This window comes from Gopherus evgoodei, chromosome 22 (assembly GCF_007399415.2).
Source record: "Gopherus evgoodei ecotype Sinaloan lineage chromosome 22, rGopEvg1_v1.p, whole genome shotgun sequence".
NCBI lineage: Eukaryota > Metazoa > Chordata > Testudines > Testudinidae > Gopherus > Gopherus evgoodei.
In genome coordinates this window covers 15,301,662-15,328,979 of record NC_044343.1, presented here as the reverse complement: position 1 = coordinate 15,328,979, position 27,318 = coordinate 15,301,662, and the positions used below count along the sequence as shown (strand labels likewise).

At 48.5% G+C, this 27,318-nt stretch overlaps 1 protein-coding gene across 1 annotated transcript in view; it reads right to left on the bottom strand.

Moving 5' to 3' along the window:
• Positions 1–10,346, bottom strand: part of CERS4 (ceramide synthase 4) — a 124,799-nt gene extending 114,453 nt beyond the window's left edge. The window contains exon 1 of the mRNA XM_030540838.1: positions 10,281–10,346. The gene's annotated coding sequence lies outside the window, so the exon portion shown is untranslated. The remainder of the gene's footprint in view (positions 1–10,280) is intronic.
• Between the last annotated feature and the right edge of the window lie 16,972 nt (positions 10,347–27,318).

The following is a 27,318-nucleotide window of genomic DNA, read 5'->3' as shown; positions in this document are numbered from 1 at the left end:
GTAAAACCCTCCATTCTTCCTCTAGATTCATAAAATATTAGAGCGGAGCACCAGCTCTGCTCTCCAGCTAAGGTTCGAGAGCCCTTCCTATTTAAAGGATGATTATTCAGGACAATCTGTCTAAGCATGTGGATTTTAGAGCACTTACTCTAAAATCCACCTGCTTATAGAGATTGGCTTGACATTTGCTTTGCCTCGTGGGAGCATAGGGTAGGGTTAGTGATCCAAATGTGGGGTCATTTGAGCAAGGGGTTCCCAAGACACAGCCCCCAGGAAAAAAAAAAACAGCATTTCATTAAGTTCACAGATTCTAGCAACTTTGAAGTTTGAAACCCACCCTGGGCAGCAACCTGAGTCTGAATTATTAACATATGGGGAAAATCTGCCTCTGTTAGGGTGAGATATGTTGGGTTCTTTTTTTGTTTGGTGAGTATTTTAAAAAATGTAATGCAAGTACAGCAGATAAGTAAGAAGGCTCTCAAATTATTTTTTAAAAGAAAATAAATGACACATGCAAATGCCCACTGGGAGGATAGCGTAGGTGAGGACAGGGAGAGAGGGGTTTGGGTGCCGTGGGAGATGGGAGTACAGCGGGGAAGGGGATAAATGGGAATGCGTAGTAGGGGAAGGAAGAGGGGTTAGAGGCTCAGGTAAGGAGGAGTGGGAAGGGAGAGAACAGGAAGGGTTGGAGAATGTAAGATGTAGCAGAGGAAGTTGGGCGGAGGGGCCTGTCAGCCCTGAATTCTCTCCTTCTGTGTATGTACTGGAATCTAAGGAAGGCCTACCCCACTGCAGGGGTCTGAGCCTGTCTCCCTGCCCGCTGGATGTTTTGGAATCTGGGGGGACCCTGTTCCTTTTCGGCTGTCTGACTCCCTCTCCTTGTCCCCCATATGAGCTAGGATCTGGATGGGGGGTGAAAGTACGGCAATTTTAAATGTCTGAAATTCAGAAGATAAATAAAGTAACCCCAGCGGGGAGGCAGGACTAGCCTAAGCGTGTGGGGAGAGGCCCGGTTTGAAGGAGGGGTGGACTGGGTGGACCTGGACATGGCTGAGGAAGCCTGGCTGAAGCAGGGGCAGGAATCTCAGCTGAAGGTCCCAACTCACTATGGACAATATCTGTTTCAATAAAGAACATTGTCAGTAGCAGGGCAGTGGGGTCTTCAGTGCCTGTTTCAATACAGAATTGCACAGATTTTGTCAGTAGCAGGGTGCTGGGGTACTGTCAGTAATGAGGTGGGATAGAAGAGCAAGTTGTGGGTTTGATGATGGGTAGGGGAAAGTACAGGGTTAGGTGGTATCTTGGGTGCAGGTGTGAAGGGATTGTAAACAGAATGAAGTAGCTGTTAAATTTTACAAACATGGTATTCTTTTTGGGAAGTAGGCTCAGGGCTTAAGCACAGGGCACGTGTAGGCCCATTACCAGGGGCGACTCTAGACATTTTGCCGTCCCAGGCAGGGAGGGTCCACTGGTCCCACGCCTGCGGGAGGTCCACCGAAGCCGTGGGACCAGCAGACCCTCCGCAGGCAAGCCGCCGAAGGCAGCCTTCCTGCTGCCCTAGCAGCAACTGGCAGAGTGCACCCCCCGCGGCCTGCCGCCTCAGGCACGCATTGGAGCCGCCCCTGTCCATTACAGTGAAAAGGAATGTGAGTGCAGGTGTTCTGGGCATTGCTCAGAAAGGGCAGAGTTAAAGTGGTTAAATACCTTAACTCTGTATTTTCTGGTATCAAAAGTTTGAGTTTTGCCAAACTGACCTTCTGGAAGGGTAAGAGCTATCACCTGGCAACCTCAACTTGCATTAATCAAATTTTGTGCCAGTTCATTGCATGTGTTTTAGTGCTTTGTCCAGTACAGCTTTAGAAGTCTCAAGCTGTCAGGCTTCAATCACTTCCCTTGGGAGATTAATCTGCAGCTGAATGAGTCCCATTGCTGTGAAATGTATGCAGATCTTCAGCCTAATTTTCCTTTCCTAACTTCCTGTTTCCCCTTCCTGGGCCGCACTAAACAATCCCCCTCTCTGCTTGATGGCAGATCTGAATGCAATATGATGAAGACGGATTTGTGTGCAGGACATCCCTGCAAACCATGCTGCAGTGGGCATGCAGCACACAGCAGATAACACATGCTTTTTCCTCTCTGTTAAATGATATTGGTACTTTGTGGTTCAATGAAGCCATCCTAGAGTGCATCCCTCCGGGAAATCACTCATATCAGGGAATTAAGATCACAGATCAACCTCTCCCCTACAGCCGCCCTTCATTCATTTCCAAATCTTGTCCTGCCCTCTAATGTCTCCTTCTGGATATCTCACCATCAACATAACATGGCCAAAAACAAACTGATCTTCTCTCCCATGCCTGCCCCGTCACTTTCTGTTTCTATGAACCCCACTGCTATTCCCCTGTCCATTAAGCCTATAACCCAAAGATAGGCAACCTGCGGCACACAAGCTGTTTTTCAGTGGCACTAACACTGCCTAGGTCCTGGCCACCAGTCTGGGGGGCTCTGCATTTTAATTTAATTTTAAATTACGCTTCGTAAACATTTTTTAAAACCTTATTTACTTTACATACAACAATAGTTTAGTTATATATTATAGACTTATAGAAAGAGACCTTCTAAAACATTAAAATGTATTACTGGCACGCAAAACCTTAAATTAGAGTGAATAAATAAAGACTCGGCACGGTACTTCTGAAAGGTTGCTGACTAAGCGTCACCCTGACCCTTCTCTCTTCTCCATTCCCCTTATCCAGGCTGTGACCAGATCCTGCCACTTCATCCACCGCATCTCCATGATTAAGAATTTCAAAGCCAGATGGGACCCTTGTGATCATCTAGTCGGATCTCTTCTATTACACAGGCCAGAGAACTTCTTCCCAATAATTCCTCTTGAACTACCACAGATCTTTTAAAAGAACATCCAGTCTTGATTTAAAAATTGCCAGTGATGGAGAATCCACTATGACTGTTGATAAATTGTTAATTAAGCTATTAAAAATGATTCGACCTTCTGTGCGTGTCCTGCCAGCTAACACTGTTCTGCAGGCCCTCTGATCTGTTACCTTGGTTACTGTTACCTCCTCACCCCAACATGCACCCTCCTTTACACCCACTCACAGTACTGTTGGCAAGACAATATTCCTTGCCTACTGCTCTGGTCAGATCACTCCTATGACCTACTCTATTGACCCCCTACCTTCTCCACTACCTCAAGTATACGTTTTCTGTCCGCACTGTCAAGGTTTCCCACAACTCTGACCCCTATATTTAGCTAATCTCATCTCCTTTCACACTGCCCTCCCACACACTCTGCTCTCGGTACCACCGTAGATCTCCAGTCATCTGCTTCTTACATACATGGTGGCACTTTCTCCCAGCCCATCCACTACACATGCAGCGACCTCTCTGAGCTGATCAGCAAGGCCCCACATGTTCCTCACTCAAGTTCCTCCAGTTTTGCCACATGGCCTACAAGAAACCAGCCAAATAAAACATCTACTCGTCCCTCAACAAAACATACTTTTCAACGCTGCCTCACACCACATGCTCGTCTTCCCTGAGTGTGAGCTCTCCCTGATATCATATCCCCAGCACCCCTTTTCCTACCCAACTGCCCCACTGCTGTCTGTTCCTCCTTTGTCACATTATGTCCAATTCAGTTTGCAAGGTACTCAGGGGAGGGATCATCTCTTCTGTCTGTTTTCAAAGGTGCTTAACACATCTTGGGCACTAAATAATAAGCAATAACAACTTCTGAAATAATAACTGATTTTCCACTTTAAAGCAGGAGTTTGGTAACATGTTTATGAAATCTGCTTTAACAGGCACGCTCCATCAGCAGACATGCAAGCACCAGCAGATCCATGGCTCTATAGTACCTCTTCTGCTCTCAGACTTCCCTATGGTCCTCGTAAACAATCAGGAACAGAGCAAAACCACAGTTCAGACAGGGATAGAGAATAAGACTGAGAATATATTATTGTCCTTATATAAATCGATGGTACGCCCACATCTCGAATACTGCATACAGATGTGGTCTCCTCATCTCAAAAAAGATATACTAGCACTAGAAAACGTTCAGAAAATGGCAACTAAAATGATTAGGGGTTTGGAGAGGGTCCCATATGAGGAAAGATTAAAGAGGCTAGGACTTTTCAGCTTGGAAAAGAGGAGACTAAGGGGGGATATGATAGAGGTATATAAAATCATGAGTGATGTGGAGAAAGTGGATAAGGAAAAGTTATTTACTTGTTCGCATAATATAAGAACTAGGGGTCACCAAATGAAAATAGGCAGCAGGTTTAAAACAAATAAAAGGAAGTTCTTCTTCACGCAGCGCACAGTCAACTTGTGGAACTCCTTGCCTGAGGAGGTTGTGAAGGCTGGGACTATAACAGTGTTTAAAAGAGAACTGGATAAATTCATGGTGGTTAAGTCCATAAATGGCTATTAGCAGGGCCGGCTCCAGGCACCAGCTTATCAAGCAGGTGCTTGGGGCGGCCACTCCAGAGAGGGGCGGCAGGTCCAGGTATTCGGCAGCAATTCAGCAGAGGGTCCCTCACTCCCGGTCAGAGCGAAGGACTTCCCGCTCAATTGCCACAGATCGCGATTGTGGCTTTTTTTTTTTCTTTGTGCGCGCTGCTTGGGGTGGCAAAACCCCTGGAGCCGGCCCTGGCTATTAGCCAGGATGGGTAAGGAATGGCGTCCCTGGCCTCTGTTTGTCAGAGAGTGGAGATGGATGGCAGGAGAGAGATCACTTGATCATTGCCTGTTAGATTCACTCCCTCTGGGGCACCTGGCATTGGCCACTGTCGGTGGACAGGATACTGGGCTAGATGGACCTTTGGTCTGACCCAGTATGGCTGTTCTTATGTGGCAGGAGAGGGTCAAGAATCATCCTCTCAGCCTGACCACCACTTCCTGTGCTCGTACTTTCTGGAGGAATGTGAAGGGGAAAAACAGACAAAGAAATGATGACCCTGTCCAGGGAACGGAGAGTGCAGCATCCCCTGCTGGAATTGTGAATGGAGCTCTCAGGGAGAATCTGTCTTACGACTCGGCAGGCTGCTAAAGAGCCCTCCAATGAGATAGCTCTAGAGATTGCTCTAGGTCCAAAAACATGCTCTTCCTTCAGGCTTCTCTGACCCTAGGATTTGTTGAGTTGTCAGAGTTTCCAGCTGTCAAAATGTCCAGGTTTTTATGGTCAGCCAGGCCACATACTCCTCCTTGCTTCTCTCTACAGCGCTACTTGACACAACCTGCACATGGTGCCCTGAGGGCTCTTAACCTGTTCAGAGCTCTGCAGACTGTGAACAGCTCTACAGTGACATTTCTGGTCAGCAAAGATGTGCAACTGCCTGGCTTCAATGCGTCTATCTATAATCTCTCCAACAGGCAGATCAGACAAGAAAGGGTAGCTCTGAAACCCTTAAGTTCCTCATCTGTGGCATTAGCTCTAACCACACAGCCTGCCACAGGCACAAATTTGCTCCTCAGTTGTTTGCCTTTTTCCTTATATTCAGTGAGAACTTCAGAATGTCTCTGTAATAGAGCATGGCCATAGGAAAGGCCAGACAACCCCAGAGCCCAGCAGCCTTGCTAAATATCACAGGTGACAGACACGGCAAACAGCCCTTTCTGACAAGTTTGCTATGAATTCCCTTTTGGGCCCAAGAACTGTTAGGATCAAAGACACGGCATCTGGGATTCACAGAGATTCTCAGCAACAAGAATGACATTATGATATTTCTAAGAAGTTCCACTGCCCTTAACAACTGGAATGGGGCTGTGATATTCAGTCCTGAGACCTCTAACTCTCTTCACACCAGCTATCATCTATGCAAATAAGCTTTTCACTCAGAGAGACCTTGCGAAATAAACAACTGTCCTCATGATCATAGTTAAAAAGCCTGGGCACACATCATTACCCTCCACTAATAATGTGGCCTTGCCAAGAGAGCTGCAGCAATTTCCTGTACCTGGGAAGCCTGCAATTGCAGAAGTAGGCTTTGCTTAGATGTGTTTCTGCCAGAAAATCTGCTTTGTAAGCCATCACTTAAATCCTTTGAGGCTGCCCATGTGGCTCAGCTGTGTAGCCACAAAGAGGCTTAAGGGCTTTACCCTTAAGAGACAGTGTGCCCTAGCTGCTGTGGGGACTGCAAATAGAGAACGTATCCAGCCCCTGAGAGTTTCCATTTGGCTACTAGGCCTCCCCTCATTTCTTCCTCTGGCTAGAGTGAGTTGTAAAGGACGAGCGCTATCACTGCCTGGAGCTGAAGTACAGCCTTAGCTCCTCTGACACCCACTGCAGAACTCACGGGGGGGAGGAATTGATCTCTGTCAGATATGAACACAGAAACTCAGTCTCTTGCTTTGGCAGAGGGAAGGACTGCAGAACCCACACAGCAATTAAACCCTGTTTGCGTGGATTTGTCCTGCCTCTAGCCACAGCAGAGTGGGTTAGAGCCCAAGGCCCTTGGAGCAGCTGGATACTGCGTTCACAGAAGCACTTTCCTGCTTGGGAGTGACCATGCTGGCTGCAGACCTAGAAATCACCCCCTACTTTACCTCCTCAGTGTTGTTCTGGCCCAGGAGATCAGTATTACCGAGGGCAGTGGTTTTCAACCTGTGGTCCGCAGACTATGTCTAAGATTTCCAAAGGAGTCCGCACCTCCATTCAAATTTTTGTAGGGGTCTGCAAATGGAAAAAGGTTGAAACCCCGACTCAGGGTAAGGAACCCACTCTTTAGGCAGAACCTCATCAATCTGTAATACCTAGTGTGCCCTGGCACTGCCCAGCCACTACCGGTGCTGACTGCTCAGTAGGACTGACATCCAGGTCTTCTGGGCAAAGGAGAGGCATCGCCCTTTCAGCTTAGTTTCAGACACACCATGCCACTTTCCCAGTTTCTGTTCCAGCTCTGGATAATGCACCACTCCCAACAAAGGCCCCACGGGGTATGTCTATATGCAAAGAACCCCATGTTACTGAATCTCAGAGCCTGGGTCAATTGACTTGGGCTGCAGGACTAACAGCAGCAGTGTAAATGTTCAGGCTTGGGCTGGAAGTGGGCTCCAAGGCCTTCTCCACTTATCAGGTTTCAGAGCCTGGGCTCCAGTCTGAGCCTGAACATCTACACAGCTGACACTCAGTGCCACAGGTCCTCCTTCACAGAGTTGACATACCCATAGTGTCCATCATCTTCCACTGAACAGCAGGTCACGCCCTGTGTCAGCAGCTTTAAGGGGTTTCCTTCTGTTGGGGTGACTTTCCTGACAATTACAAATGAGCCAATGGGCTCCTCTTGGATTAGGTGTGTTCTCTCAGCTTTTGGTGGTGGCACAAAAATCACCAGCTATCTTTGTGTTGCACAGGTGGCTAGGGCAGACTACAGAATCATTCAGGTTTGGTCCCTGCCCTCCACCCCCCGTCATGACTGAGGGGCAGTTGGGCCAAACCTGAGTGATGTTACAACCCCATGCACCTGGTCATAATGTTTAGCACGGGGAGCCGGGCCTAGCCCTGAGTGAGTGCGGTGAGTCATGGACACAAAAGGAAAAGTCAAAGACAAATGGGGAAAAAAAAATCACACAGTCCATGACTTTTTTTCCCCACAGTGACCTGTGTGAAACTCTAATTATGATCACCTACTCCGACGTCCTGCATAACGTGGGTCGTACAACCTCACTCAAATACTCTCCCACAGAGTCCATAATTTCTGGTTGTACTAGAGCAGCTCTTTTAGAAAGAGAGTCTTGATTTCCATCTGGCTAACGTCATCTTCCAGCACTGGCTCTCATTCTGTGAGATTAAAGAGCCCTCCACAATCAGAAATCTCCTCCCCAGGTAAGTATGTACATGCCATGATCAAGGGAATGGAGCATGAGATGCTCCACTTTTTTTGCTCACTTTGACCCCATTCAAAGTTCCAGGGGCTCCAGGTTTGCAGGTGGTGGGCTTGCTCAGGCAGGCTGACCAGAGTCAATGGGTCAGACTCTGAGGGTCACATGGCCAGAAGGAGGACAAGGTACTTCAGGTCCTGGGGGGGATTTCTGGAGTGTGGGTCTTCAACTGATATGAAGGAGTTCTCCCAGTTAAGGAAGTCTAGAAAAGCCACAGGAAAGTGCAGTTAGCAGGGCAGGAAAAAGGCAGCCTGTACCTTTAGGTGCACCCAGGTCTGGATAAATGTAAACCAGAACCCTAGCATATCCAGTCACATGGGCCCCACCATGACCCTGCCACCATGCAAATGGCATTGACCCTCTTTCCTCCCTGAGAGGCAGGTATAGCAGCAAAGCAGTGGGAGCACCAGGATGGCCCCCCTCTTACCCTACACAAGCTTGAGGCCTTTATCCCTAGCCCCGAGGTGCAGGGGGGAGGAGGGAGAAAGCAACAGGGGTCCTCTTTTCCCCTGTAGAGTCAGACTCAGCAACATGGGGGGGCCTTCCAGTTCTGACCCACTGTGCTCTTCCCCTTCTGCCGCATAAAGAGATCTCCACTGGGGAGGGTTGGCAGAACACCCCCAAGCGGTGGGTCATTGATATACATGGGCAACTCTGCCTTTCAGGGCAATTGTCTCTAGCTCTTTGCAGCCTCAGGCAGACATTGCATCGGTGACACTCAAGTCACATGTTTAAGATTTTCTGCCCTATCAGAGGGGCGTGCTTTGTAAAGTGCACTAATGCATAGCACTCTGCCCTGCTGACACCCCGGGAAAGCACCTACTTTGCTTTAACATTAACTCTTTTCTGTAGACAAGTCCTCAGTTACCAGCAGGAGGGCAGAACCATTTGCAGTTGGGGGGAAGGATTAAAGCACAAGTGGTTTGGGGTTACAAATGGACCCAGGAGCAGGCTAAGGAAGTGGTTCTCAACCAGGGGTATGCAGAGATCTCATCTAGACATTTGCCTAGTTTTACAGCAGGACACATAAAGCACTCGTGAAGTCAGTACAAATTAACATTTCATACAATGACTTGTACTTACCTTTCAGTGTATAATATCTAGAGCGTATAATATTTCAATCGATGTTATAATTATATGGCATAAACGAGAACCTCAGCAATTTTCAGTATTACTGTGCTGTGTCACTTCTGTATTTTTATGTCTGTTGTTATAAGCGCTGCCAGCCCTGAGCCACCACTGCCTCCCAGCACTATCCACCACAACGCAGCCCAGCGCTCCCAGAACCTGCCAGCCTCCATTAACTCCTCCCTGGGCATCACAACCCTGAGGGCGCCCCTCCTGCTCCGATGTATGTACTGTCAAACATAAGCCTTGCCCCATCTCCTCTGGGCACCACTAGCCGTGAGCCCCTCCCCTTGATCGCAGCCCCCAGCCAGACATCACCAACAAAGTTCACACACCCAACTCCTCCCCCCCGGCACTGCCCCCTTCTCCCCCCCCGGGACACTAGCCCTCCCCACCCCCTTCTCCCCACCCCTGGACACTCCCCCTCCACGCCCCCTTCTCCCCCCCCCGGACACTGCCCCTCCACGCCCCCTTCTCCCCACCCCTGGACACTACCCCCCCACCCCCTTCTCCCCCCCCAGACACTGCCCCTCCATGCCCCCTTCTCCCCACCCCTGAACACTACCCCCCTGCCCCCTTCTCCCCCCCCGGACACTGCCCCTCCACGCCCCCTTCTCCCCACCCCTGGACACTACCCCCCTGCCCCCTTCTCCCCACCCCTGGACACTACCCCCCCGCCCCCTTCTCCCCACCCTGGACACTCCCCACCTGCCCCCTTCTCCCCCCCCCCGGACACTGCCCCTCCATGCCCCCTTCTCCCCACCCCTGGACACTAACCCCCCAGCCCTCTTCTCCTCACCCGGACACTGCCCCTCCCCGCCCCCTTCTCCCCCCTAGGACACTGCCCCTCCCCGCCCCCTTCTCCCCACCCCTGGACACTACCCCCCCGCCCCCTTCTCCCCCCTAGGACACTGCCCCTCCCCGCCCCCTTCTCCCCACCCCTGGACACTACCCCCCGCCCTCTTCTCCTCACCCGGACACTACCCCCTCCGCCCCCTTCTCCCGCCTAGGACACTGCCCCTCCCCACCCCCTTCTCCCCACCCCTGGACACTACCCCCCCCCCCCGCCCTCTTCTCCTCACCCGGACACTACCCCCCTTCTCCCCCTTAGGACACTGCCTCTCCCCACCCCCTTCTCCCCCCCCAAAGGACACTGCCCCTCCCAGCTCCCCGGACACTGTGGCAGCTCCCAGCCCCCGCCCGGGACACTGCCCCTCCGAGCCCCCCCGCGCTGGGGCGGCTCTCACCTGCTCCCCGCTGAGCCCCACCGCCAGCGGCTCCGGCTGCCCGGCTCGGCGCGGCGGGGGCGGAGCCGCCAGCGAGGCGCCGGGCGGAGCCTCCGCGCTGGAGCCAGGCGGGCCCTGGGCGCTCCCCGCCCGCTGCCGGGCAGCGTGTCCACGGTGCCGGGCAGCGGAGACGCAGAGCCCCGTTATTTGCATGACCTGCCTCCACCCTGACTGAGCGGCCTTTGTCTCAGCTCCCCTGGTCTGCCCTTCTCCCAGTGTCCCGTCCACATCACCCCATTGGCCTCCCCTTCCAGCCCCTTGGACTTTTCTAACCCTCCAGTCCCACTTTCGCCGGTCTCCGAATTTCCTTCCCAAACATCCATTGGAGTAAATAAAAAAAAAATCATTTCATGGAAATAAATATATAGAGTCATCGTCTAATATGCAAATGACAAGAAGCATAAATATGATCAGGTGGCTACTGAAAGCAAATCACAGGCTCCGATGCTGCTGGCGGGAGGAATCCTTTCCCGAAGTCACACGTTTCCCCATCCATTCATCAGTCCCTGTGCTACGTCTAACTCTGGGTTAGAACTTGGTGTGGCAAAATTTCATTTTTACTTTGTATTATTTCAATGGATATCAGTGTTTTTAAAGCATTTCTTCCAATTTTATCCATTACGGGGGGGGGGCAAACAATAGGGGCCAGACAATAATTATTTAATGACAATAGATGTTCAGATTCAAAAAATTAAAGTTTATAATCGTTAAAACATAAATAGTCCACATCACATGTCAAAATATGAAAGTAAATATCCTTAAATTAAACTCTAGTTCTCAAGCGCCATTCTTCTGAGGCCTTGTCTACACGGCTGTTTTGTCGACAAACGTCAGCTTTCATTGACGGAACAGTGGAGATGTGCACAGTGTAATGCTCCTCCCCACGAGGACAGTGTCGCAGGGTCAGTGTAGCACAGCGTCTTTGCTCACGTTGCTCTAAATGGCCCCCAGGAGGTGTCCCAGAATTCCCATCACGACTGCCCTCAACACAGGCGCCGACTTTGCAAAGTGCCAGAGGGTGCTCGAAACCCGCTTCTAACCCAGGCCCCACCCCTGCCCTGCCTCTTCCTGCCCAGTTCCACCCCACCCCCCGAAGCGCGCCGCTTCCTCGTTCTTCCCTCCTACCTCCCAGCCTCCTGCACACCATGAAACAGCTGTTTCGTGGTGGGCGGGAGGCACAGGGAGGGAGGGGGAGATGCTGATCTGCGGGGGGGGGGGAGTTGATGGGGGGCTGCCAGTGGGTGCTCAGCACCCACCATTTTTTCCCTCTGGGTGCTCCAGCCTCAGAGCGCCCACGGAGTTGGCACCTATGCCTGAAGGTACACAAGCATGCATCTCTGCCCTGCTTAAAGGCCTGGGAAATTTTGAAATTCCTCTTCCTGTTTGCTTGGTGTGGACAGATCATCAGGGCCAGTGCGACCCATTAGGCAACCTAGGTGGTCGCCTAGGGCACTATCATTTAGGGGGCAGCATTTCAGGTCCTTTGGCGGCGACCGGATCTTCGGCCACCCTCGGCGGTGGCAGCATTTAGGCAGAAGGACCCAGGGGTTCCAGGGGCAGTCAGGGGACAGAAAGAAGGGGTGGTTGGATGGGGTTTGGGTCCCCGGGGGCCAGCCAGGAATTAGCCTGGGAGAAGCTTTATTTATTGTTTTCAAATGCTGAACAAATCCTGTTGTTATATTTTATGGGCCAATGTCTAAGATCATGTTCCTCAACTCCAAGATAAGCTTTTTCAATGGCTGATATTGCACACAAAGGTGCTGGCCAATTTAGCCAACGCGTCTTTGTAGTGCGGTACCAGAACGTGCTGTGCTGTCCTGTGCGTGTCTCCAGTATTACACTACACAGAACCTTTGCTAAGATGGCCGGTGCCCCTGTGTGGAATATCAAGGTCACCACACAGCTAGTGCTACATTTATATAATCAATCCAAGACCATAAATGACCGTATTGTTAAGGGTGCTGTTAGTAAGTTGCACAGTTACGAAGTTCCAGAAATAGATGCCAAGAATGTTACTGTCACTAAAGCCAAGGCACTGAACTGATAAATTCAGGTTATGCAGATAATACATTGGTCTCCAACTACTGGCTGTGGGTGCTGACCTGAAGAGCCCTAGCTAGTCATTCACAAAGAGCTGACAGGTTACATGGTGCTGGTGCTGTCGCTGTCTCTTGTTTCCAGCAAGTGCAGAGGGAGTGGAGGAGAGAGGGAGCAGGTGACAGAAGAGCATGTGCAGAGGTGCAGAAATTGAGGCGGACCAGACCGGACCATGGGGGTGGAGATGAAATGAAAGGCAAAATGACAAATTGTGAATAATTTCTTTCACAACAAGAACAAAACACTTCTCACACTACAGGCAGCTAAAATACATCAGTACTTTCCCAATGTTAAACTCCCATGTAAGCACCTGCTATAGGTGCCACATGTGTGACTGCAAATGGAAAGGGGGCAGTCCCTGCTACAGGGAGAAGCAGCAGCTCTCTGTTCAGGAGTAGCCCACAGAATCACTGGGTTTGGGATTCTTGTTCTAACATCACCACAGTTCAGACATCCGCTGTTACAAAGGGAACATGGGACAGTTTGTATTAGACATCCTAGTAACCCCTTGAACTCTGGGCCACATGGGACAGCAGGAAAATGATTAAGTGAGAGAAACCCAGGCTATGTCTACACTACAGGATAATTTCGAATTAACATAAACCAGTTTTATAAAACAGATATTATAAAGTCGATTGCATGCGGCCACACTAGGCACATTAATTCGGAGGTGTGCGTCCATGGTCCCAGGCTAGCTTCGATTTCCGGAGCATTGCACTGTGGGTAGCTATTCCGTAGCTATCCCACAGTTCCCGCAGTCTCCCCCGCCCCTTGGAATTCTGGGTTGAGATCCCAGTGCCTGATGGAGCAAAAATCATTGTCGCGGGTGGTTCTGGGTACAGCCTCACCCCTCCCTTCCTGAAAGCAGCAGACAACCATTCTGCACCTTTTTTCCTGGGTGAACTGAGCAAACGCCATAGCACAGCAAGCATGGACCCTGCTCAGATCAATAGCGCAATCGTGGACGTTGTAAACACCTTGCGCATTCTTGTGCTGTCTATGGTGAACCATGAACTGCAAAGGCAGGCGAGGAGGAGGCAGCTACAGCAGCTACGGCAGCGTGGCAACGAGAGTGATGAGGACATGGACACAGAACTCTCGCAAACTGCGGGTCCCTGAGCTTTGGAGCTCCTGCTGGTAATGGGGCAGGTTCTACCCACTGAACGCCGATTTTGGGCCCGGGAAACAAGCACAGACTGGTGGGACCGCATAGTTTTGCAGGTGTGGGACAATTCCCAGTGGCTGCGAAACTTTCACATGCATAAGAGCACTTTCTTTGAACTTTGTGACTTGCTTTCCCTGCCCTGAAACGCCATAATACCAAGATGAGAGCAGCCCTCACAGTGGAGAAGCGAGTGACGATAGCTCTCTGGAAGCTTGCAACGCCAGACAGCTACCAGTCAGTCGGGAATCAATTTGGAGTGGGAAAATCTACTGTGGGGGCTGCTATGATACAAGTAGCCAAAGCAATCATTAAGCTGCTACCATGAAAGGTTGTGACTCTGGGGCCTTGGCTACACTCACACTTTACAGCGCTGCAACTGGGGTGTGAAAAAACACTCCCCTGAGCGCTGCAAGATACAGCGCTGTAAAGCATTAGTGTAGTCAGCGCTGCACACTACACCCGTAAGGGATGTGGTTTACATGCAGCGCTGGGAGAGCTCTCCCCCAGCGCTGCCGCTCTGACTACACTCACACTTCAAAGCGCTGCGGCGGCAGCGCTCCCGCAGCGCTGCCGGGGCAGCGCTTTGAAATTCCAAATGTAGCCATACCCTGGGAAACGTGCAGGTCATAGTGGATGGCTTTGCTGCAATGGGCTTCCCTAACTGTGGGGGGGCGATAGATGGAACTCATATCCCTATCTTAGCACTGGAGCACCAGGGCACCCAGTACATAAACCACAAGGGGTACTTTTCAATGGTGCTGCAAGCACTGGTGGATCACAAGGGATGTTTCACCAACATCCACGTGGGATGGCCAGGAAGGGTTCATGATGCTCACATCTTCAGAAGCACTGCTCTGTTTAAACGGCTGCAGCAAGGGACTTACTTCCCGGACCAGAAAATAACAGTTGGGGATGTTGAAATGCCTGTAGTTATCCTGGGGGACCCAGCCTACCCCTTGATGCCATGGCTCATGAAGCCGTACACAGGCAGCCTGGACAGTGGTTAGGAGCTGTTCAACTACAGACTGAGCAAGTGCAGGATGGTGGTAGAATGTGCATTTGGCCGTTTAAAGGCGAGCTGGTGCACATTACTCACTCGCTCAGACTCAGCCAAACCAATGTCCCCTTTGTTATTGCTGCTTGCTGTGTGCTCCACAATGTCTGTGAGAGTAAGGGGGAGACCTTTATGGTGGGGGGGAGGCTGAGGCAAATCACCTGGCCGCTGATTACGCGCAGCCAGACACCAGGGCGATTAGAAGAGCACACCGTGAAGCGATGCGCATCAGAGAAGCCTTGTAAACGAGTTTCCTCACGGGCCAGGGTACGGTGTGACTGCTGTGTTTGTTTCCCCTTCATGAACCTCCCCCCCTTTATTGACTCCTTCCCTGTAAGCAGCCCACCCTCCCCCTTCGATTACAGCTTGCTTAAGGAAATGAAGTCACTATAATTTAAAAAGCATGTAATTATAAAAAGAGGAAGAGAATTAACAAGGTATCCTGGGTGTGGTTTGGGAGAAGGATAGGAGGGAAGGAAAAGGCCATTAAGCACATTTCAATGTAATGACAGCCTTTTGGTTGGACTGTCCACGGGGGTGGAGTGGGTGGGTGCACAAAGCCTTCCCCCACACGTTCTTACACGTCTGAGTGAGGAAGATATGGAACATGGTGAGTACTGAGAGTGGTTAAACATGGGCTGCAGTGGCACTCTGTGACCCCGCTGCTCTTCCTGAAGATCCACCAGATGTCGGAGGATATCAGTTTGATCACGCAGCAGCTCCAGCTTCGCATCCTGCCACTGCTGATCTTCCTGCCTACACCTCTCATCTTGAGCGTCTCTCCTATCCTCACGTTCACTGACATCTTCCCTGTACTTTGCTACCACGTCCTTCCACTCCTTCAGATGAGCTCTTTCATTGCGGGTTACTTCCATGATTTCATAGAACATTTCATCTCGCATCCTCTTCTTCCTCCGCCTTATCTGAGCTAGCCTTCGGGATGGATTAGGGAGGCTTGAAAAATATGCAGCTGCATGAGGGAGGGAAAATAGAGAAAGAAGGATTTTAAAAGATACATTTTTCAGAACAATGGTTATACTCTTTCACAATGAACAACACTGTTCACCTTACATAGCACATGTGATTTCACTACAAGGTTGCATCTGGAAACTTTTAATATTGAGTGCCTGCGGCTCTGGTGTTACAGATCTCACAGACGCAGGTCTGGGCATCACAATTCAGCTTGCATGCGATCATGGTAAGCCACAGCTTCTCCAGCCTTCGTATACACAGTGCCCTCTGATGCTTCTTTCCTGTTAACAAGTGGGAGCAGACACCAACCCCTCCCCTCCCCAATCCAATTCTCTAGGATTGCTTTACCCCTCCCCCCCACCACATGGCTGGTATCATGGAAGATCACTGCTAATCACCCCCCTTCCTCCCCCCTTTCCCCCCCACCGTGTGGCTGGTAGCTGGGAAGATTCCTGCTAGCCAAAAGCAAAAAAGCTCAGTGCTATCCTTCCTCCCCTCCCCCCGCTTGGCTACATGCAAGGAAGGATTTCTTTTAAGCAACAGCCCAGTAGGAAAATGGCCATTTCTGTCAGCTTAATTAAATTCCTGAATTTCAACCAGGTTACCACGAACAATATCACTCTGCTGAGGATAACAGAGCGAGATAAAGAACAGATGTTTCTTGAATGCCAGCCATCACCGGGACCACACGCAGCTAGGCTTTGTCATGCAATGATACCCGATTACTTGCTACATGCATGGTGTGGTCAAGTGTCCTACCATGGTGGACAGAATAAGGCTGCCTTGCCCAGAAACCTTCTGCAAAGGCTTTTGGAGTACCTCCAGGAGCGCTTCATGGAGATGTCCCTGGAGGATTTCCGCTCCATCCCCAGACATGTTAACAAACTTTTCCAGTAACTTTACTGGCCGCAAATGCATCCCAAGCCCTCATGGCAAATCAATCATTAAAAAACGCTTACTTTTAAACCATGTTTTATATTTACAAAGGTACACTCACCAGAGGTCGCTTCCATGGCTTCACTATCTGGGCTAGTGGCTTGGGAGGGCTGGGAGGGTAATTCCATCTGGGTCACAAAAAGCTCCTGGCTGTTGGGGCTAACGGAGTGCTGTGTGCTCTCTGCAAGGTCGTCCTCCTCTTCCTCCTCCTCCTCCTCATCTTTCCCCTCCGCAGAATCCTCAGCCATGGCTGAGATTACCACTCCCACCTCGGAATCCACGGATAGGGGTGGGGTAGTGGTGGTGGACCCCACCTAGAATTGCATGCAGCTCAGCGTAGAAGCGGCATGTTTTCGGCCCTGAATCGGACCTTCTGTTTGCTGCTTTGGTTTTCTGGAAGGCTTGTCTGAGCTCCTTAACTTTCACTCTGCACTGCGCTGAGTCCCTGGTGTGGCCTTTTTCCATCATAGCCTTAGAAATTTTTTCAAATGTTTTTTCATTTCGTCTTTTGGAACGGAGTTCTGTTAGCACAGAATCCTCTCCCCATACTGTGATCAGATCCAGTACCTCCCGTGCGGTCCATGCTGGAGCTCTTTTTCGATTCTCAGGAGACTGCATTGTTACCTGTGCTGATGAGCTCTGCGTGGTCACCTGTGCTGATCAGCGCTGCATGCTGGCCAAACAGGAAATGCAATTCAAAAGTTCGCGGGGCTTTTCCTGTCTACCTGGCCAGCGCATTAGAGTTCAGATACTTGTCCAGAGCAGCCAGTGGTGCACTGTGGGATACAGCCCGGAGGCCAATAACTTCGATTTGCGGCCACACTAACCCTAAACCGATATGTTAATATTGATTTTAGCGTTACTCCTCTCGTTGGGGAGGAGTACAGAAATCAATTTAAAGAGCCCTTTAAATTGACATAAAGGGCATTGTAGTGTGGACAGGTACATTGTTAAATCGATTTAATGCTGTTAAAATCAGTTTAACTGCATAGTGTGGACCAGGCCCCAGACACTCCTGGCAAGTGACCTGCACCCGCACGCTGCAGAAGAAGGCGAACCCCCCAAGGCCACAGCCAGACTGACCCAGGGCTGCCCAAAGGATTCAGGGGGCCTGGGGTCTTCAGCTGTGGGGGTCCTTCTGCTCCAGGTCTTCTGGGCACTTCAACGATGGGTTCCAGAGTGAGTGAAGGACCCGCCGCTGAACTGCCGCCGAAGACCCGGAACGGAAGGAGCCCTCGCCGCTGAATTGTCGCCGAAGACCCAGGGCAGAAGAAGCTCCGGGTCTTCTGCAGTGGGTCCTTCACTCAATGCGGGTGTGTTCGGCGGCACTGAAGGACCCTGCCACCAAAGACCTGCTGAAAACCCTCGTGGGGGCCCCTGCGGGGCCTGGGGCAAATTGCCCCACTAGCCCCCTCTCTGGGCATCCCTAATCTGACCTAACCCCACATACAATGATCAGGTCACCCCTGAGCATGTGAGCACGAGCCAGCCAGCACCTGAGAGGCAGAATGCCCAAAGCCACCTCAGAGGCAGCCCCTGCCCCTCCAATGTCCCATCTGCAGCCATGGCCATCCCTGAAGCTTCAGAGGAAGGTGATTAAACAAACAGAGTACATTCACAGGGCCACTAGGTGGGGGCACCGTTTAGGGAGGGGGGGAGCACCTTCCTCCCCCCACCGAGTTTCGTACCACACTTTGGTGAAGTTTGCAGCAGGAGGGAAGATGCTGCCCCTCCTCCCCTGCTGTCCTGCTCCTCTGCAGCCCCCATGTGGTCCCTCTCCCTCCCCTTCCCCATGTGGCTGTGCTGATCAGGACTGGGAGCCTCCTGATCTTCTGCACTGAGCCAGGTGGAGGCTGATGTCGGAGTGTTCATCTCCCTCCGACCCTCATGTGCCCTGGGGGGCAGAGCACGCCCCTCACCCCAGCCCTTGCTAGGGTTGCCAACTTTCTAACTGCACAAAAACGAACACTCTTGTTCTGCACCCTGCCCTGCCCCTATCCCAAGGCCAATGGGAGCTGTGGAACCGTCACTCGGGGCAGGGGCAGCGCGTGGAGCCTCCCTGGACATCCATGCAAGGGACCTGGCAGCTGCTTCTGTACTTTTAATGGCCAGGACAGCAGTGCTGACCGGAGCTGCCAGGGTCCCTTTTCAACCAGTCATTCTGGTCAAAAACTGGACGCCTGGCAACCCTGGCCCTTGCCCTGTGGAGCTACCTGTCCCACACTGTGCCAACTAGGAACTGAGTGGGAATAGGCCCCACAACAGCAGCACCCCATCAGACACAGCCCCTCCCTGTACCCTAAGCTAGCCCCTCCCTGCACACAGCCCCTAGCTATCCCCTGCCTGCACCCTGAACTACCTCCTTCTGCATACAGCCCCTTTCTGCACCCTGAACTACCCCCTGCCTGCACACACCCCCTAGCTACCCCCTCCCTGCACCCTGAACTACCCCCCTCTGCACACAGCCCTTAGTTACCCCCTGCCTGCACACATCCCCTAGCTCCCCCCTCCTTGCACCCTGAACTATCCCCCTCTGCACACAGCCCCTAGCTATCCTCTCCCTGCACCCTGAGCCATTTTCAATCTTTTTAAGCTGAGCCTCCCCTTTGAGTTATAATTTTTGGTTGCATTCCCTCCCCCATTATCTGCAAAAAAAACTAGAGTTTTCAGGTGTCTAAGTAGCTCCTGGAATCCTGGTTAAAGTTGCCCCCCTATCTGAAATGGTGCCCCCCTGTTGGCAGGGGGCAGAGATAGGACCCCTTCTTGTTCTCTGCAGTTAGCCAGCTGAAACCCTGAATCATGAGCTTTTGGAATATGACGTAAACCGGAAGTAAGCCCTGGGGGTGCTGAGCCCTGCTCTCTGCTATTCTGCAGTAATGGGTTTTTAAAGATAAAGTCATTTTCATTGCCTCTGCCTCACGTTGCACTCTGGCCACCCTTTCCAGTACTCAGGGGGTGCTGGGGTGTCCACAACTCAAGCTTTGGTAATGGTCACATTATTATGATAATCAGAGGTGCGACAGTAAGTGCTAAGCTCTGAAATCCTGCTTAGCTCCTCACTGGGGGAGAAACTTCCTGCAAATTTTTATATTGTTCTACTCAGATGATAAGGAAAAAGGGATTTTTCCCAGCTATAGTCTGAAAGGTTAGAAAGAGAATCCAGCATTGACCAATGTAGTTAATGCAGACGTGTCCCTCAGGTGCTGTGGGAAGGACAATGAATCCATTATAGCCCAAAGAAAACAGTCTTGGCACTAAGACCTAGGGCATCTCACCTTTCAGGAAAAAGGGACAGAAAGGGGCTCTTTATGGCTGAACTGAGAAGGAGAAATAAAAGCATTTAACTTCTTGTGTGTTAGTTCACAGCACAGCTCTTACTTTTGTGAACTGACAAAGGGATCCCCCAGTGAAATTAGAAAGGATTAAAGTCTCTACATTTCAAAAGTGGCCTTTGAATTTGGTTGCCTCAGCTTTTGGGTACTGAACTGGAGCGAAATTAGACCTGTTAATCAGAGATGCTGAGCACTGTAGCTGCAGTTGGAGCTTAGAGTCTGAAAATCAGGCTTTGCTCAGTAGGTATCTGAAGTTGGAGTTTTTAAACTAGATGAGAGGAAACAAAAATCGGGCCAATTTTGAAAATGGTTTGACGGACATGAGAACCAGCCCTGGGGGATCCTTCTAAAAAATGGTGGTGGTGGGGCAAGGGCCATGGCCCCTGTCCCTCCCATGGATCCCATCCCCTCCATGGCCCCACCCCTTCCACCTGAAGCCACACCCCTGACCAAGCTGGAAGCCAGAGCGGGCCAAGAGCAATGTTCTCTCTAATTTTTGCCACCCATGCTCGGAATGAACTTTGTTATGTGCACCAAATTGTCAAGGTGATGTGCAGTGTAGCCTAAAACATAAGCTCTTGTAGTATAAGCCTGGTATAAGGAAAAACATGCTCACAGAATCTGGTAAGAACAGGACTAATATTGCAAAAATACACATTTCTAAGAAGTGCTAGTCCCAGAGTACTCATGCAAACACATCGCGGTATCATGTGGTACTAAAACATCCCAATATCAAGGATGGTACAAAAACATTCCCCAAGGATAACAGGAACACACTGACCCCTCCTAAAAGATCAGGTTAGGATAACTGTACGTAATAAAAATGTTTGAATTAAACCAACATGTACAAGGTAATGGGTAATAACTAGCCATGTTAGGGGGCAGTACTAATTTGTTTGTATTGGGGTATAAAAATGTATTTTAAAGGACATATCTTTGTCTGGCTTAGGGAGGAAAGTCCTGCCATTCACTGAGCAGGTTCCTTGTTAGGGCCATTCATGTATTAATGGTTTGATAAAGTTTGTGAAATACTAGTGCCTTGCTTCGTCAACAATGAACCTGGCTGGCTGCCTTTCTCCCTTAAAGGATTTTGTGGTCACTGGCAGTTTGCTTAAGGTTTGCTGTGCCAGCTGTCTGCACAGGGCTGGGGTGGCACATGGGGGAATACACACGCGCAGCCAAACATCTATCAACATCTAACCACATTGGTGACCCCGACGTGATTCGAACGCAGCTTTCTAATTACTCCTAACCTTCTAAACGATGGCTCCCAAGCAACAAAAATGCTTCTAATCCTAACCACTAAGTAATATTTCAAACATGGTCTTTCCTTATTACCACATAGCAAAATTTTAAAATAAAGTGTAATATAAAGGAATAAAAATGCCTGAAGTTACTAAATTAAGACAACAAATTTGGCAAATAATAATATAAATTTTTATCAATTTTAGTAAAAGCAGCAAAGAATCCTGTGGCACCTTATAGACTATTATGGCTATACCCCAACCATAGTATTAAAACAGGGTGGTATCACTTATATTTTTAATAGATGGTATAAAATTGACTTTTGTTGCAACAAGATAAGAATAATAAAAAAATACTTACATGAGACACACAGCATGCAACACAGGATAACATACATGACAAACTTACAATTAAAACAAATGGTGCTGAAATTTTATTTATAACTACAAAATAAGGCAAACAAAAATAAAAAAATAAAAATAAACAAAAGGGTTTTAATTTAAAACTTTTACTAAAATTGATAGTATCAGAGGGTAGCCGTGTTAGTCTGGATCTGTAAAAGCAGCAAAGAATCCTGTGGCACCTTATAGACTAACAGACGTTTTGGAGCATGAGCTTTCGTGGGTGAATACCCACTTCCTCAGATGCATGTAATGGAAATATCCAGGGGCAGGTATATATATGTGTGCTAGCAAGCAAGCTAGAGATAACGAGGTCAGTTCAATCAGGGGGGATGAGGCCCTGTTCTAGCAGTTGAGGTGTGAAAACCAAGAGAGGAGAAACTGGTTTTGTAGTTGGCAAGCCATTCACAGTCTTTGTTCAATCCTGAGCTGATGGTGTCAAATTTGCAGATGAACTGAAGCTCAGCAGCTGAGCTTCAGTTCATCTGCAAATTTGACACCATCAGCTCAGGATTGAACAAAGACTGTGAATGGCTTGCCAACTACAAAACCAGTTTCTCCTCTCTTGGTTTTCACACCTCAACTGCTAGAACAGGGCCTCATCCCCCCTGATTGAACTGACCTCGTTATCTCTAGCTTGCTTGCTAGCACACATATATATACCTGCCCCTGGATATTTCCATTACATGCATCTGAGGAAGTGGGTATTCACCCACGAAAGCTCATGCTCTAAAACGTCTGTTAGTCTATAAGGTGCCACAGGATTCTTTGCTGCTTTTACAGATCCAGACTAACACGGCTACCCTCTGATACTATCAATTTTAGTAAAAGTTTTAAATTAAAACCCTTTTGTTTATTTTTATTTTTTTATTTTTGTTTGCCTTATTTTGTAGTTATAAATAAAATTTCAGCACCATTTGTTTTAATTGTAAGTTTGTCATGTATGTTATCCTGTGTTGCATGCTGTGTGTCTCATGTAAGTATTTTTTTATTATTCTTATCTTGTTGCAACAAAAGTCAATTTTATACCATCTATTAAAAATATAAGTGATACCACCCTGTTTTAATACTATGGTTGGGGTATAGCCATAATAGTGCTCTTAATACCATTTTTTCAAAGCTCATAAAGGTCTCAGATATAAATGTATATAAGGAGGGGAAGCCTCAACATTAAGGTAAAGGTAATATTAACAAATTGTCAATTTCTTGTTTGGGTTTTTATAACCTTGTTTGCACTTTTAAATATAGTTAGAAAAATATTATGTAAAAATGTTAGAAACTGCAATTTATGCATAAAGCTAACCAAACAATTTCAACAGGTTTTTCACCTTTGTCTCACAAACACAACCAAGTGTCATAATAATCTGTGTCATGGGATTAGGCAGTCCCATTGCCTATGTGCCCAGACAGCCATTCTCCATATGAACTGCAAATTCTTGCTTGCACCTTTTGTTTAGTTTCGCATGTAAGGCCTTTGTGTTTACAGTTTCTCGAGCCTCTCTGCGGGGCTAGTTTGTGGGCATTTCCTAGACTTACAATATGCTTCAGTGACAAACATGTTGCAAAATATCATAACTCCATTTACCATGATGCCACATACATTTCAACAGGGCAATCTTTCCAATGATACCTCACAAGGCATATTTTGTACAAAACATATCGTAATCATATAACGGTGGTGAATATGTGGCTACAGGGGGTGACATGGGGTACCGTATGTCACAATATGTTAGTCCCAAATAATTTACCCTAATACAGCCTAACTTCTTCAAATGTAGCCTATGCATGAGATTTCAATGAGTTTTGACAATATGGAAAGTTTGAAGAATCTGTGTTACTCTATTACTGAGATCTGACAGAAGGTGTTAAAGTTCTTACAGGACTCATTTAAAAATTGATTTTAGCACAAACTAATTAAGAGATTTTATTGTAAATTCTCAGAAAATCCATGTTCTGCTCAAAGAGGATATGCGGTAATTTTGGGAACGGAGCACCAAATCCTAGATATTTGACAAACAGACAGCTGAGCAATTGCTGTGAAGTCCTACCCTAGAGATCCCAAAGCCCAATACAAACTAAATCCAAAATGCAATCTACTCACAGGGATTACTTCGTCCACTGCTGATGTGAAGCCACCTCTGAGACAAAATGGAACAGCTGCCTCACAATACATATCAAGACGACCCAAAGTTTATGACAGGAAGCCAAGATAGTGCAGAGTTGATGTAGGGGGAGCAGAAAGCAATAATTACTTGAGTTGAAATTTGGCCAGGACACTACGGCTAACATCTATGCTCTTATGAAAATGCTAGGGGATTTTTAAAGGTCACAAGTGGTTAAGGCATGGGTGTACATTTTTCTGAAACCAGCATTTCCAGCTGCACAATGCCTCCAAATGTCATGCTGGGGCATTGGGTCAGTACTGACTCAAGAAGGATACCACCCACATTACTACTAATAATTACTATTATTCCTGAAAAAGCAGCAAAGAATCCTGTGGCACCTTATAGACTAACAGATGTATTGGAGCATGAGTTTTCGGGGGTGAATACCCACTTCATCGGATGCATGCAGGTGCCACAGGACTCTTTGCTGCTTTTACAGATCCAGACTAACACGGCTACCCCTCTCATACTTGATATTTTTCCTGAACTATTTTTCAAAATCAAGGTGGGACAGAATTTGGAAGAAGGTAAATGGTAGCAAAGAAATACAGACATCTATCTACAATAGCCACCATCAGATTCAGCATGGATTAAATAGGTTATAATGACATTTATTCATGCACTTCTAAGAAGTCAGGCTGAGTATTATTACCTACATCTAATCTACCATTCATCTGGAAGGGATTTATTTTCCATGCTGGCGAGATCACTCACACCAACATACTGGCCTAATACCCTAAAACAGGGGTCAGTAACCTTTCAGAAGTGGTGTGCTGAGTCTTCATTTATTCACTCTAATTTAAGGTTTTGCGTGCCAGTAATACTTTTTAACATTTTTAGAAGATCTCTTTCTAGGTCTATAATATATAATTAAACTGTTGTATGTAAAGTAAATAAGGTTTTTAAAATGTTTTTAAAACTTCATTTAAAATTAAATTAAAATGCAGAGCCCTCTGGACCGGTAGCCAGGACCCGGGCACTGTAAGTGCCACTGAAAATCAGCTCGCGTGCTGCCTTCGGCACACGTGCCATAGGTTGCCTACCCCTGCCCTAAGAGCACTTAAATTCTTTATGTAATCTGCAAGTGCAGGTTGCTTAAAATAAATACCCCCAGGTCTCTAAACAAATCAGCTCCTAGCACCTTATTTAGCCATTTGCCTACATCTTGTCAAAGGAGTCAACACATTCACACTCTGAAAGAATGTGAGTTCCGGTTACATTTGTGCGTTCCAGCTTCTGTCTTCAGTACAGATCTAAAAGGCAGTGCCTCAGCTGGTGTACATTGTTATAACTCCATATAAATTAATGGAGCAATGACAGTTTACACCACCTGAAGCTCTGTCCCAAACAACTGAGTTCCTTTCACCATTCAGTGTAATATAATGCAAGTCAAGTCAGGCCTCCATTTAGCACTCAAATCACTTGGATCACATTTCTCCAAAGACTGTAAGATCTTGAAAATTATTGCAGTGGAGGCCTTAGTTTCACTTACAGCTGCTTGATAAATGACAAGCTGTTGGATATTCTGTTCATGCAACTGGTAATTTCTTTATTACAGAGATCCCCAAACTGGGGGTGCACTCCCTAGGGGCACGCAGAGGAATGTCTGTGGGGGCATGGCAGGCCAGGCCAGTGCCCCAGGGGGCAGAGAGCACCACCCAGCCCTTCTCTGCCTCCAGTTCCTCTGCAGTCCTGGCCCCAATTCCAGCCACCTGGACACTAAAAGTCCAGTTGCCTGTAGTAACCACCCTCTGCCACCAGGAGGCAGGAAGAGCAGCAGCTGCTGCAGAAGCTTGGAGGAGCACTCAGGGAGGGCTCCGGCAAGAGAGGTACTGGTGGCTCCCCTGTCCTGCCTGAGCGTAGCTCCTCCTCCCTGACTCACCTCTCCACCCCCAGAGTGTGGCTCCCCCTTCCCTGTCCTGCTCCACTCACCCCCCCCCCAATTCCTGAGATGGGGCAGGAGTGAAAAAGTTTGGGGACCACAGCTTTATCAGCTACTATATGTCTCTTGTGCTGTCTTGTGTTGGAAAAACTGTCCCATATAGAGCATTTGTCCTGGTTACTGCAAACTCTTCAACGAAGGGACTGTGCCCTAGGTCCTTGGCCCTCTTTTCTAGTTGCTTCAGGTGGCTCAGACAATGCAGTAAGTGTGACATTCTGCACCCCATGTGACACCCTATACCCCATATTCAACTCTGTTGTATGATTACGATATATTATGTACAAAGTATACCTTGTGAAGTATCATTTGAAAATTCATAATCTGCTGAATATTATTATCCTGCTGAAATGTGTGTAACATCACTGCATGTAAAATTGTGAGATCTTACTATATGATTGCTATTGAAATATGCTGCAGTTCTGGATAATGCCCTCCGACCATTTTCTCAAAGACAAAGGTATACAGACACATCAGCTAGGTGCTAAAAGGCCACTACCTGCTTAATCAAAGATTCACCAGCAGGGGAGTTGTAAAAAAGAAATTTACAATTCACCTGAAGGACAGTTGGTAGCTCATGTTCTCCATGGAACTACTTGATGCCATGACCCATCAAAGATTTTCCTTGTACAAAGAGTCAGAATATAAAAAGGAGAGACGACTGCCTCATCACCTCTCCTACCCCATCTCTACTCACAGCAGCAAGATGGCTTGAAAGACACCATTGAACTGAGGGGAGTGGTCCTAGCCTGGATGTTTTTCCAGGCCATACGGACTATTGAAAGCTTTTGAGTGAGAGAAACCTTTTTGCTTTAAACTTATTGACCTTGATAAAGTTTGGGAATTAGCTTGTGTGTTTACCTTTTTCTTTTGTAACCAATTCAGACTTATATGCCTTTTAAAATCTATCTTTCTCTAGCTAATAAACTCGTTTTACTGTTTTATGTAGATCAGTGTGCTTGTGTTTGATTGAAGTGTTTGAGAAATCTCTACTCAGGTCAACAAGGCTGGTGCATATTCATTACCCATTGTTGGAATGACGGCCTAATTTATGAGCTTGTACGGCCCAGTGGGCTACTGAATGGTAGAAGATGTACATTTCTGGGATGCAAGGCGGGGACTGAGGGATATGTGGGTGTTGCCTTGTATCTATTCATGGATGACTGGACACAGCATCCATGTACTCAGCTGGGAGTGACTTTGCATGCCGGTGGCTGTGAGTCAGCAGAGCCTGGAGAGGTTTGCTATTCCCTAGCAAAGCAGTGTAAAAGGCATCCCAGACTGGGGAACTAAGGGGACAGAGCAGCTTAGCAGTTCAGGTTGCACCCTGGGGAAGGTCACAGTAAGTAACAAGTTGCTTTGCTGGATCCTGCAAAGGGACCTGCTCAGACACCCAGGTGGAATCTCACTGCAGCTGGTAGAGTGCTGCATAGGCACAGGGGCTGGGGGGTGCTAAGGGCCAGATTTTCAAAGGTATTTCAATGGGATTTAGGTGCCTAAACACCTTCAAGGATCTGGCAACCAACATCTTGGGGGGAGGGATAGCTCAGTGGTTTGAGCATTGGCCTGCTAAATCCAGGGTTGTAAGCTCATTCCTTGAGGGGGCCACTTAGGGATCTGGGGCAAAAATCTGTCTGGAGATTGGTCCTGCTTTGAGCAGGGGATTGGACTAGATGACCTCCTGAGGTCTCTT